Genomic DNA, 12000 nt, shown 5'->3' with positions numbered 1-12000 from the left:
GTTATACATATGTCGAGCTAGATAAATAATTCTAATTACCACAAAGATTCGACCGAAACGGAGGAGAAGAAACACGTTCTCTTGAAGAATGTGACACGGATAACTAGGGAGAGATTTAAAGATTCGAACGATACGAGACCCTTATTAATCCCTTTCATTCCTCTCATCAGACCATTTGTAGGAATCCTAGCTACAACCCTAACTCGATTATTTCCTCATAGTTGACGTACGTCACAAGTCCCATTAATTGGTTGACGAACCGTATCTCGGCCTTCAACTTCTAGAACGCTATAAATATTCAGCATCTTGCTCAACGGTAAGGCTACATCGAGTATGAGACCGATGAATTGGATAATATTTCTAATGAAGCCGTTGATATTAAGGTTCCACAAGCAGTACTTCCTAGTACTACCTCAGATTTAAGTTGAAGTAGTATTTTTGAATTCATTACGATAATAGTTTGACTCGTTATCCAAGTCAATTCTAAGTTTGGGGAGATACAGATTGTCATGGAAATAATTCGTAGAGGTTTGAAGGACTAAGTTAACACTATTTCGATCAAACTCAGATATTCTTCCTTGAAGCAACCGTAGCTTGAGAATAACTTATCATATAAATAGGGATTGATCCCTATTTCGGAACCAACCTCCTATAGACTACCCGCATAACCGTATTCCTCTTGATAACGAATTCCTCAATCACAAGACTTGAAGGTATTATGGAGAAACCACGAAGCTAACGAAGCGATGGATGAGCAAGAAGATAATTTTAGGAAATTGTATTTCCATGTTCGAATAATAGTTGAGAATCTGGGGACCAGATTCCTTTAAGGAGGGGAGATTGTAACACCGCGTAAATTATGCGAGAGTTTATTGTACTTTATAATGAGAATTGGGGGCTGATGTGTTATTATGTAATAATTTTGGGGCATAAGCATAATAATAATTCTATAATTTAGTAACTTGGCCATTAAGCAATTGAGGGGCTTGTGTAATCGGATAATTGAATGTTATTAACCAAGAAAATTAGAGAGAGAGACACGTAGAATACTTCCTCTTCATCTTCATCCGATTCTTCCTACACTTCACTCCTCTTCTCCAAACTCCTTTCTCTCTCTCGCTCTCTCTCATCATCTCTCTCTTTCTCTCTCGCCCGCTCTCTCTTCCTCTCTCTCTCGATCCTTGGCTGAAATCATGGAAGTTAATTGAAGAAAAAAAAGTCGGATTTATAGTGGTGGTGGTCTCCAGCAGCAGTCGCCGGCGGTGGTGGCTGGAATCCGACAAAGAAGACGAGCTGTCCAGAATTTCAATTTCAGAGTTTTCCCTTTTCCGTAAATCAATTAAACGGAGGTCTTAAAGATGGAGCATCGATGATCCGAAGGTACCGTTCGAAACCTTAGTAAGTTAGATTTCCAGTGGTGGTGGTTCTTGATTGTTTACATCAGCGGTGGTCATCGGAATTGGCTAGAACTTCAGCTCGCTCGTTGAAACGAAGGGAAGCAAATTCTGCTGCCGCACCTGTTTTCGGAGCCGAAATCGAAGGGTTTCGAATGCGAATTTCGAATCGGTTCCTTCAGGAAACTCGTAGAGGACATCGTAAACTATAAGTAAGTGTTCAATTGTATCGAATTAGAGTATGTAATATGCATGTTTTAGAGGTCCGAATCCGATGACAGTAATCTGCCGGAAACAGGGCAGTTTTGAGTACCTTCTTGCGGGACTTTTTTCGATATGTTCGGGTCAGAATTTAGGCTGTGTGTCTTCATGAAACTTGTAGATTAAACTTCCAGGTTTCATTTGATGTATTATTTGGACAATTTGGATAACTGTACGATTTGTTATGATTTTCCAACGAAACTGTGACAGCAAACGAAATTATGCGAAAATCTGGCAGGTTTATGTATTCATCTTTCGGGATTGTTATTGACGGGTTATGTTGTTAATTTGGGATTAAAGTCTTCAGTAAACTTGTAGATACATATGTTATCTTTAACTATATATATCATTTAGGTCATTCGGATAAGTACGACGATCCCAGTGATTATTTGAATAGAGTGCCACGAGAATCAATTCTTAGTATATGTTTAAGAAATTGACTATGTCATATAGTGGATGGTAGTATGACTATATTACTGTTCGGAATCTTATTTAGTTCTAATATTTGCATAGGTGTTGAGCGTAGTAAAGCTCTCACTCAAGGTTTAAGCTTAAAGATGCTTCTATAGCACTTCTATAGCACTAACGTTGGACTCCAGGTGAGAAACTATGACTCCTTATCCGATTTCTTTCCTGCGCTTAATATCTCCTTTGTTTGAACCAAATATATTCTCCATCTTGAATCCTTTGATGCATTGATTATATTTTTCTTGGAATATGACCTTTAATGTTCTGTGAGCATATTCGTTTCCTTGGCTCGAACTTGGAACCTTGATCTTGTTCTTGAAATCTTGAACTTGTCAATTCTCTTGGTTGCTATGTTCACGGCTAATTCCTATACTTGATTCCCTGGCCTGAACATTTTCCTTGAATCGATATTGAACTATATTTATTCTCAAAATCTTGTCTTGAATGCTTTCCGAGAATAAATATTTTGTTGGCTCGAACTTGAATCTCATGTTTATTGAATTCATTGAGATCTTGATATACTCGTTCTTGGAACCTGACATGGAACTTATTGTTGTTCTTGAATTCCATATTCACGACAATTCTTCATTGGCTTGAATTGAAATCTGAACATGTTCATTATCCTGAGACTTGATATTCAATTATCGTGATCGTGACTTATCTTGTGAATGATTGACTTGATTTTTGAAATGAATGACTTGATATTCCTAAAAGGAATAATATTGATTCTTGAACCTACTGTCCCCACCCTTGAGGACGCTCTTGGGGGAGCTGGGCCCTAGGACCATTTCGGCAAGACGATCGGGCAGTATTGGGCTGACGATGACTGGTCTCCCGAATGGTACCTCCTGATGGTTCGGACTCACGTTCGTTTGGAGTTAAACGTTCCTGAGCCGGATCGGCACGTTCCGGTCGTGCCTCTTGCTTGTTTCCGACCGAGTGGCCACTCGGGACGGAGTGGAGGGATAAGCACGTGATATGATTTTATTTGTTGGGAGTTACAAGGTTGGAGACCCCACCAAATATTGAACTCAAGCCGTACATGTTACACTCTTGTACATGTTACACTTCTGTTAATGAAATTCTTGTAAAGTCTCTCGTTATATGTTCTGTTCTGTTGATTCTCATCATACTCATGGATCATATGTTTTTCACTAAGTCATTCGGACTTATTCGTTTCTCCTTTCTGATATTAATGCGCAGGTAAAAGAAAGACTTAGACCTAAATTTTCATACTAAGAGTTAAAGCTCGTGTATGCCTCCGATTAGTCTCGTCGAGAGGTATCTCTATTTATGTTCCGTATAGGAATCCTTTGATCGAGAATTTTGTAATAGAGTAAGTGGTGTCGAAGTCGACTTGTAATAGAACCTCCTTTTGTAAACACGATGGGATAGATATTGCGGGTTAATGTTTTGATTATCGAAATTTTGAGGAGCATATTTGGGGTCACTGAATGTACTGCATGTTGAGTGGTGTTCCGCCACGAGGTGCCTGCTACTCGGGGCGGGGCGCTACAGTAACACCCCCACCTTTCCAAAACCCGAAAACTCTAAAACCCGAAACTAATATTTCTAACTCGAGAATCCTTAGGTAATATTATTACGTGATATTAATTATATGCATTACGTGGATTTAATTATGTGACTTACGTGAATAATTGCATGCGTTATTTAATTATTCGGAATGTGGTGATTACACAGTATTTATTTTGTGAAATTCGTGAGTAGATATATATGTGTGAATTATGTGATTTAATATCATTTTCGTAAATTGAAATTCTAGGAATTTCGTGAATTACGTGACTTATGTGAATATATATATATATATATATATATATATATATATATATATATATATATATATATATATATATATATATATATATATATATATATATATATATATGTGTGTGTGTGTGTGTGTGTGTGTGTGGCCGTGTAAATGTGTGTGTGGTATTAGGCAAGTGGTGTTTTATTTTAAATAAATAAATTAGTGTTAATTGTGCATGCCTTTACACTTGGCAAAATGCTAATCATTTTCACTAATCCTACACTCCACCCTACTTAGTAAGATGAAGAGACACTCTTCATCTTTTTCCTTCCAACACCTAGCCATTTACTTGTCTCCTCCCCCTCTCTCTACCGAAGCCATCACCACAACCATCGGCCTTCTTCTTCTTCCACCTCACCTCCCATTTTCAAGAAAATCTCAAAAATAAAAATGAAAGTCCCCTATTTAACCCTTGCTATAGACTACACCAAAAACACCATCAAAACTACTTGCCTCCTTACGGGAGATGATAACACATCCCTCCTTGAAGCTCACACCATTTCACTCACAATCAAAGTAGCTTGGTTAGATTTTGGTGCTTGAAAGCCTCTCTTCCTTCGGTTGTTTTCTTCTCTTCGATTTTAAGGTAAGAAATTCCGATTTCTTGCTGCAATTAAATGGCATCAATAGTATTAAAATGGTTTTCAAAATTTTTAAAAGATTGGGAGTGATTTCGAAAATTTAGGGCTTTTAGAGGAAAAATGGAAAAGAGGTGTTTAATGTTGATTTCTTGTTCTTACATGCATCATCTATGTTGGTAGTGGGTAGATACAAGTCATATTGGCCAAAAGCATGAAAATTTTCGGATTTCAAAACGGGGTTTCAAGAAAAATGAATTTTTGAACTTTTATGGGGTTGCATGTGTAGATCTTAAAAAGTTTTGGGTCAAATCTGTAATTTTTGAGAAGTCAGTCCTAAATGTGTTTTCAAAACTGTTTATCAGCATTTATTGAACAAAAAATTCGGATTTAAAGAAGTTTTGTAAGAAAAAGTGATTTTTGAACTTCTAGTGGTCTTGCATGTATAGATCTAGAGATTTTGGGGTAAAATATGAAATTTTCGAAATTTCTGCATAAAGTAACTTTTTAACCTTTTTTTCTGCACTTATTAAAGTAAAATTTCAGATGGTTAGGAGTTTTTCATGAAAAAGTGGATTTTGAACTTTTAGTGTGGTTGCATGTGTAAATCTTGAAACTTTGGGGTCAAAACTGTAATTTCTGAAAAATCTCTCCTTTTTTAAGTTTGAATCTGTTTTCCAGCAAGTATTAAATAGGAAAAAGTTTTATTTACAAAGTTTTCAAAATAATTAGAGTTATATTAGAGTTTTGGATTTTTAAATTAAAAAGGGGTTTCTCTAGTTTTTAATTTCAAGAAAATTGGAGACTTTGTGAAAATTTAAAATAATTTCAGAATCTGGAATTTTGATCAGTTAGGAGTTCTAGGATTTAATTTGGGAAGTTTTGGAATTAATTTGCTATTATTTCGAAATTAGGACATTTTGGATGTCATTTATTATATTTTTGCCTTTACTTTCATGTCTTTGATTAAATACCTATGAATGATGAGATTTTATATTTTATACCTTAAATGGCTGCATGGATTTGTTTATTACTACTGGAATTTATTGGAATTGATTATTACCTAGAAGTGGTAATTAATTCATTAAATGAAAGGTGAAAAAGGGGTGCTTGCTTTTCAAGCATGGTTTAAATGTTAAATGGTGATGTTTAATGTGTTGGCTGCATGTGTGTGTGCTGAATATGTTTGAGTGTGTGTGTGTGTGTTGAATGTGCATGTGGTGTGTGCCGTGTGTGGTTGTGTATTTATATGTGTGAATTGGGGGATTTTTGCCCAAATTATAAATATATGGTGAATTGTGATATTTGTGTGATTTGGTGGCACTTGATTGATATTTGTGATGTTATGTGTGGGTCATAAGTATGATTTCGGCTACAGAGAGCCTCTCTATATCCGAGTTGTTTATTACCCGATATTCCATTAATCTTTCAATTTAAAAACCATTAAATGCAACTTTTCGAAATCATGCTTATGACCCACACATAACATCACAAATATCAATCAAGTGCCACAAAATCACACAAATATCACAATTTACCAAATATTTATAATTTGGGGCAAAATTCCCCAAATTCACACATATAAACACACAACCACACACTACACACACCATATACACATTCAGCACACACACTCACACATATTCAGCACACACACATGCAGTCACACATTAAACATCACCATTTAATATTAAACCATGCTTGTAAAGCAAGCACCCCTTTTTCACCTTTCATTTAATGAACTTATTACCACATCTAGGTAATAATCCATTCCAATAAATTCCAGCAGTATTAAACACATCCATGCAGCCATTTAAGGTACAAAATCCCAAATCTCATCACTCATAGTTATTAAATCCAAGACATGACAATAAAAGCACAAAACATAATAAATGACATGCAAAATGTCCTAATTTCGAAATAATAGCAAAATAATTCCAAAAATTCCCAAACTAAATCCTAGGACTCCTAACAGATCCAAGTTCTAATTTCTGAAATTATTTCAAGTTTTCACAAAGTTTCAAATTTTCTTGAAATTAAAAACTAGGAAAACCCCTTTTTAATTTAAAAATCCAAAACTCTAATATAACTTTAATTATTTTGAAAACTTTGTAAATAAAACTTTTTCCTATTTTAATACTTGCTGGAAAAACAGATTCAAACTTTACGAAATGAGAGATTTTTCGAAAATTGCAGTTTTGACCCCAAAGTTTCAAGATTTACACATGCAACCACACTAGAAGTTCAAAATCCACTTTTTCATGAAAAACCCCTAACAATCTGAAATTTTACTTTAATAAATGAAGAAAACCAAGTTAAAAAGTTACTTTATGCAGAAATTTTGAAAATGACATATTTTACCCCAAAATCTCTAGATCTATACATGCAAGACCACTAGAAGTTGAAAAATCACTTTTTAATGCAAAACTTCTTTAAATCCGAATTTTTTTTTCAATAAATGCTGGAAAACAGTTTTGAAAACACATTTAGGACTGACTTCTCAAAAATTACAGATTTGACCCAAAACTTTTTAAGATCTACACATGCAACCCCATAAAAGTTCAAAAATTCATTTTTCTTGAAACCCCTTTTTGAAATCCAAAATTTTTAATGCTTTTGGCCAATAAGACTTGTATCTACCCACTACCAACATAGATGATGCATGCAAGAACAAGAAATCAACATTAAACACCTCTTTTCCATTTTTCCCCTAAAAGCCCTAAATTTTCGAAATCACTCCTAATCTTTTAAAAATTTTGAAAACCATTTTAATACTATTGATGCCATTTAATTGCAGAAAGAAATCGGAATTTCTTACCTTAAAATCGAAGAGAAGAAAACAACCGAAGGAAGAGAGGCTTTCAAGCACCAAAATCTAACCAAGCTACTTTGATTGTGAATGAAATGGTGTGAGGTTCAAGGAGGGATGTGTTATCATCTCCCGTAAGGAGGCAAGTAGTTTTGATGGTGTTTTTGGTGTAGTCTATAGCAAGGGTTAAATAGGGGACTTTCATTTTTATTTTTGGGATTTTCTTGAAAATGGGAGGTGAGGTAGAAGAAGAAGAAGGCCGATGGTGGTGGTGATGGCTTCGGTAGAGAGAGGGGGAGGAGACAAGTAAATGGCTAGGTGTTGGAAGGAAAAAGATGAAGAGTGTCTCTTCATCTTACTAAGTAGGGTGGAGTGTAGGATTAGTGAAAATGATTAGCATTTTGCCAAGTGTAAAGGCATGCACAATGAATCACTAATTTATTTATTTAAAATAAAACACCACTTGCCTAATACCACACACACATTTACACGGCCACACACACACACACACACATATATATATATATATATATATATATATATATATATATATATATATATATATATAATCACAATATATTTCACATAAGTCACGTAATTCACGAAATTCCTAGAATTTCAATTTACAAAAATGATATTAAATCACATAATTCACACATATATATCTACTCACGAATTTCACAAAATAAATACCGTGTAATCACCACATTCCGAATAATTAAATAACGCATGCAATTATTCACGTAAGTCACATAATTAAATTCACGTAATGCATATAATTAATATCACGTAATAATATTACCTAAGGATTCTCGAGTTAGAAATATTAGTTTCGGGTTTTAGGATTTTCGGGTTTTGGAAAGGTGGGGTGTTACATTGAGGGCTGAGCCGAAAATCGAACCCTCCCCGGAGCAGAGAATTTTTTTCTTCAGCAAATCTGTGTGATTTGTTTCCGGTTCTTCAATTCTAAGTACACGTATTATTTTTTCTTTAATGTTACACAAATTGTTAGTCAATATTAGTTGATTGATAATATGCCTAATATTAGATTTTCAACAAATCTTTCTTCTTAGATTCTTCATAAGTTTGGTGGATGATTTGGGCGTATAAGTGCACCCTATTTCGTTCTGTGTGAGGGACGGAAAAAACGAGAAAAGGGAAAAGATAATACTTTGGGTATTTGGAGAGGAAAAATCAGAGTGAAAGAGAGAACAAATTTTTGAGAAGAAAAGCTCAATTTTTTTTTTGTGAATTCGAGCTTTCTTCTTTAGGCATAAACCGGTAAGATTAGGGTTTGAATTTGGGTTTCATTTTCTTTGTTTTTCGTTGGGACACACTGTGTGTGTATGCGTGTGTGTGACTGCCGTGAGTGTTTGGAGGCCCCACTTGGATCTTGGACGTGGACTCGGAGATTGAGGGCTCCCGAATATTGAACCCTCGCCGGAGTAGTTGTCGGAGAATTTTTTCTTCTGCAAATCTGTGTGATTTGCATCCAGTTCTTCAATTCTAACCCTACGTATTATTTTTCCTTTAATGTCTGCAAATTGTTAGTCAATATTAGTTGATTGATATTATGCCTATATTTAATTGCCGTTAAAAAATTGTCTAATTTGTCTACAGTAGTTGATATGTTTTATTAGGATTTCTAAGCTTATCATTATTGTGTATTTTTATATTATTATTTATTTTAATTGTCTCCAAATAAAATATGGGCATTATGGCCTTGTTTGATGTGTCTTTTCGGGGCGGATTCCCAACAGTTGTATCAGAGCTTTGTTAAGGGTTCGTCTGGAGGGGTGTACGAAACCCTGGTCAAGGGGTTTCGCTCAGGTATAAAATTCTACTCTTGGTGAGTTCATTTATTCTTTGTGATCATTATACCTCTTATTGGTGAATCTTGGTGATTCTTTTATTTATTGCTTCCGCTAATATTTCGTGTGAATCTGTGTGATTCTTTATCTTTGTGATATTTGAAAAACTAGAATCTTTGTGACTCGATTTTGCTCTGAAATTGTGAATCTTTGTGATTTTACTATCTTTGTGATTTTTTGAAAATTTGTGAGTCTTTGTGATTCGATTTTGCTAAAGAATAATGAATCTTTGTGATTCTCCTGTGTGTTGATCCTTCTGATAATTGGTATTTTTTGTGATTTTTGCTATTTTTGTGATATTTGGAATATGGGATCTATGTCTATGTTATCTTTGGCTCCTTCCGATGGAAAGGGTGATTTTTCTATTTGGCAACAGGAAATTAAATGCATTTTAATCCATCAAAAATGTTTTAAAGCAATTTCTCTAAGTGAAGAGGTTTTTATAACTGTTGCTAAATGTGAAGAACTTGATGATCTTGCTTATTCTGCTATTATCTTGAATCTAAGTGACTCTGTGATTAGAAAAGTAGGAAAGCATGATTCTGCTAGAAGTTTATGGGATAAATTAGAAGAGCTTTATGTTAAAAATTATTTGCCCAATAAAATGTTTTTGCTTGAAATTTTTTTTGGATTTAAATTGGATTCACGCAAAAATATTGATGCTAATATGGATGTTTTTACCAAGTTAGTTCAAGATATTAAATTAACTGGTGATAAGAATATTGTTGATTATACCCCTATTATGCTCTTGAATGATATTCCTGATATTTATAATGATGTTAAGATTGCTACTAACTATGGTAGATATAAGATTACTTTAGATATTGTGATTAATGTTTTAAAAAGCAAAGAGCTTGAATTGAGAATTAATAGAGATAAATCATTTGGTGAGGTTAATTTTACTAAAGGAAGTCAGCCTAATCGTTTTCAAAACAACAAGGCTTCTTCTAGTCAAATTGATCAAAATAAGAAAAAGGGTGGAGATTGGAGTAAGTCGATGGCTAATCCTAATAATAGAAGGTGTTTTAATTGCGGTGACCATAATCATTTTATAAATGAGTGTCCCAATCCTAATAAAAACAAACATAAAGATCAAGCCAATTTGATATCTGATGGTGGTGATGTATTCTAATGTGTTAGAATATTTGCAGTACTTTGTGTTTCGCTTATTATTTGCATTACTTTGTGTTTTGTCTGTTTTTGCATTACTTTGTGTTTTGTTTTTTAAACTTGTACTAACTTTGTGTTTTGAGTGCACGTAGTGTCATACGGCAATGATGACTTCGTCTCTCCTATAAAGGTCCCGATGATCCATTTGAGCCAGATGGAGATTTGTAGAGTGTGGCCCAAATATATTCTTTGTGAATGGCCCATTCATCAATCCATCTTGCAACCCACATACGAGCAGCCCACACAATTTGAGCCCAAAATTAAAGTCAACCCAATCTCACTAGATTTTTCCTTTCCCTCTCTCTTCACCGTTTTCTATCTCCTTGTTTTTCGGCAGATGTTTTCAATGTGCCATTTTTTCTCTCAACAAATCTTTCTTCTTAGATTCTTCGTGAGTTTGGTGGATGATTTGGGCGTGTAAGTGCACCCTATTCCTTTCTGTGTGAGAGACGGAAAAATCAAGAAAAGGGAAAAGATAATACTTTGTGTATTTGGAGAGGAAAAATCAGAGTGAAAGAGAGAACCTTTTTTTGAAAAGAAAAGCTCAATTCTTTTCGGTGAATTCGAGCTTACTTCTTTAGGGATAAACTGGTAAGATTAGAGTTTGAATTTGGGTTTCGTTTCTTTGTTTTTCGTTGGGACACACTGTGTGTGTATGCGTGTGTGTGGCTGTCGTGAGTGTTTGGAGGCCCTACTTGGATCTTGGACGAGGACTCGGAGGCTGAGCCGAATATTGAACCCTCGCCAGAGCAGCCGGCGGAGAATTTTTTCTTCTACAAATCCATGTGATTTGCATTCGGTTCTTTAATTCTAACCCTACGTATTATTTTTCCTTTAATGTTCTGCAAATTGTTAGTCAAGATTAGTTGATTGATATTATGCCTATATGTAATTGCCGTTTAAAAATTGTCTAATTTGTCTACAGTTGTTAATATGTTTTATTAGGATTTCTAAGCTTATCATTATTGTGTATTTTTGTATTATTATTTATTTTAATTGTCTGCAAATAAAATATGGGCATTATGGCCTTGTTTGATGTGTTTTCTCCAAACGGATACCCAACAATGTCTCCGAGAACATGAAATGGTAAAATAAAACATTAAATTTACATAAATTAATGATTTTTTGGATCTCAAATTATGGTCGGATTTGAGAGGATTTTAGTTTGTTTTAATAAAACTTACGGATGAAATAAAGTCGTACTAGCAAATGAAATAAAGTCTTTTTATTCTATATTTATATATAAAACAATAAATTCTTTTATTTTTCGTTTAATTTATTAAAAAAGATTATTAATAATTCTACAGTTAAGTATAATTTTCCTTTTGTTCAAGTTAATTTAAATAATGAAATTTGCCAATTTAATATTTTGCATGAAATAAAAACTTTTCGAAAGAACAGCAGTAAAAATCAAATTGGTATCTGTTTCACCATTTTCACTGTTAGGAATAGGGTAAGAAAAAAAACATGAGCTTCACGCGCTTTCTGCCGGGTCGGATCGGGTCGGGTCGGGTCGCGGTTAGTGAGCTTTCTGACCCGTTTAACGGAAATGCTCTATTCAAATATGCTCTACAAAAATTAAAAAAAAAATTAAAAAAATTGTTAAAAATTAAGAGGA

The 12000-nt window shown here is 34.3% G+C and overlaps 1 long non-coding RNA gene across 1 annotated transcript; it reads left to right on the top strand.

Moving 5' to 3' along the window:
- The first annotated feature begins 1028 nt into the window (after positions 1 to 1028).
- On the top strand, positions 1029 to 3561 carry LOC105969861 (uncharacterized). Its single transcript, XR_016029218.1, has 3 exons — positions 1029 to 1606; positions 2169 to 2254; positions 3327 to 3561. It is a non-coding gene; the product is annotated as an uncharacterized LOC105969861 (long non-coding RNA).
- The last annotated feature ends 8439 nt before the right edge of the window (positions 3562 to 12000 follow it).

The sequence above is a fragment of the Erythranthe guttata genome, chromosome 13, assembly GCF_056151865.1.
Source record: "Erythranthe guttata isolate IM_541 chromosome 13, IM_541, whole genome shotgun sequence".
Taxonomy (NCBI): domain Eukaryota; kingdom Viridiplantae; phylum Streptophyta; class Magnoliopsida; order Lamiales; family Phrymaceae; genus Erythranthe; species Erythranthe guttata.
Note: the sequence above shows the minus strand (reverse complement) of the source record. Positions and strands in the feature narration are given on the sequence as shown.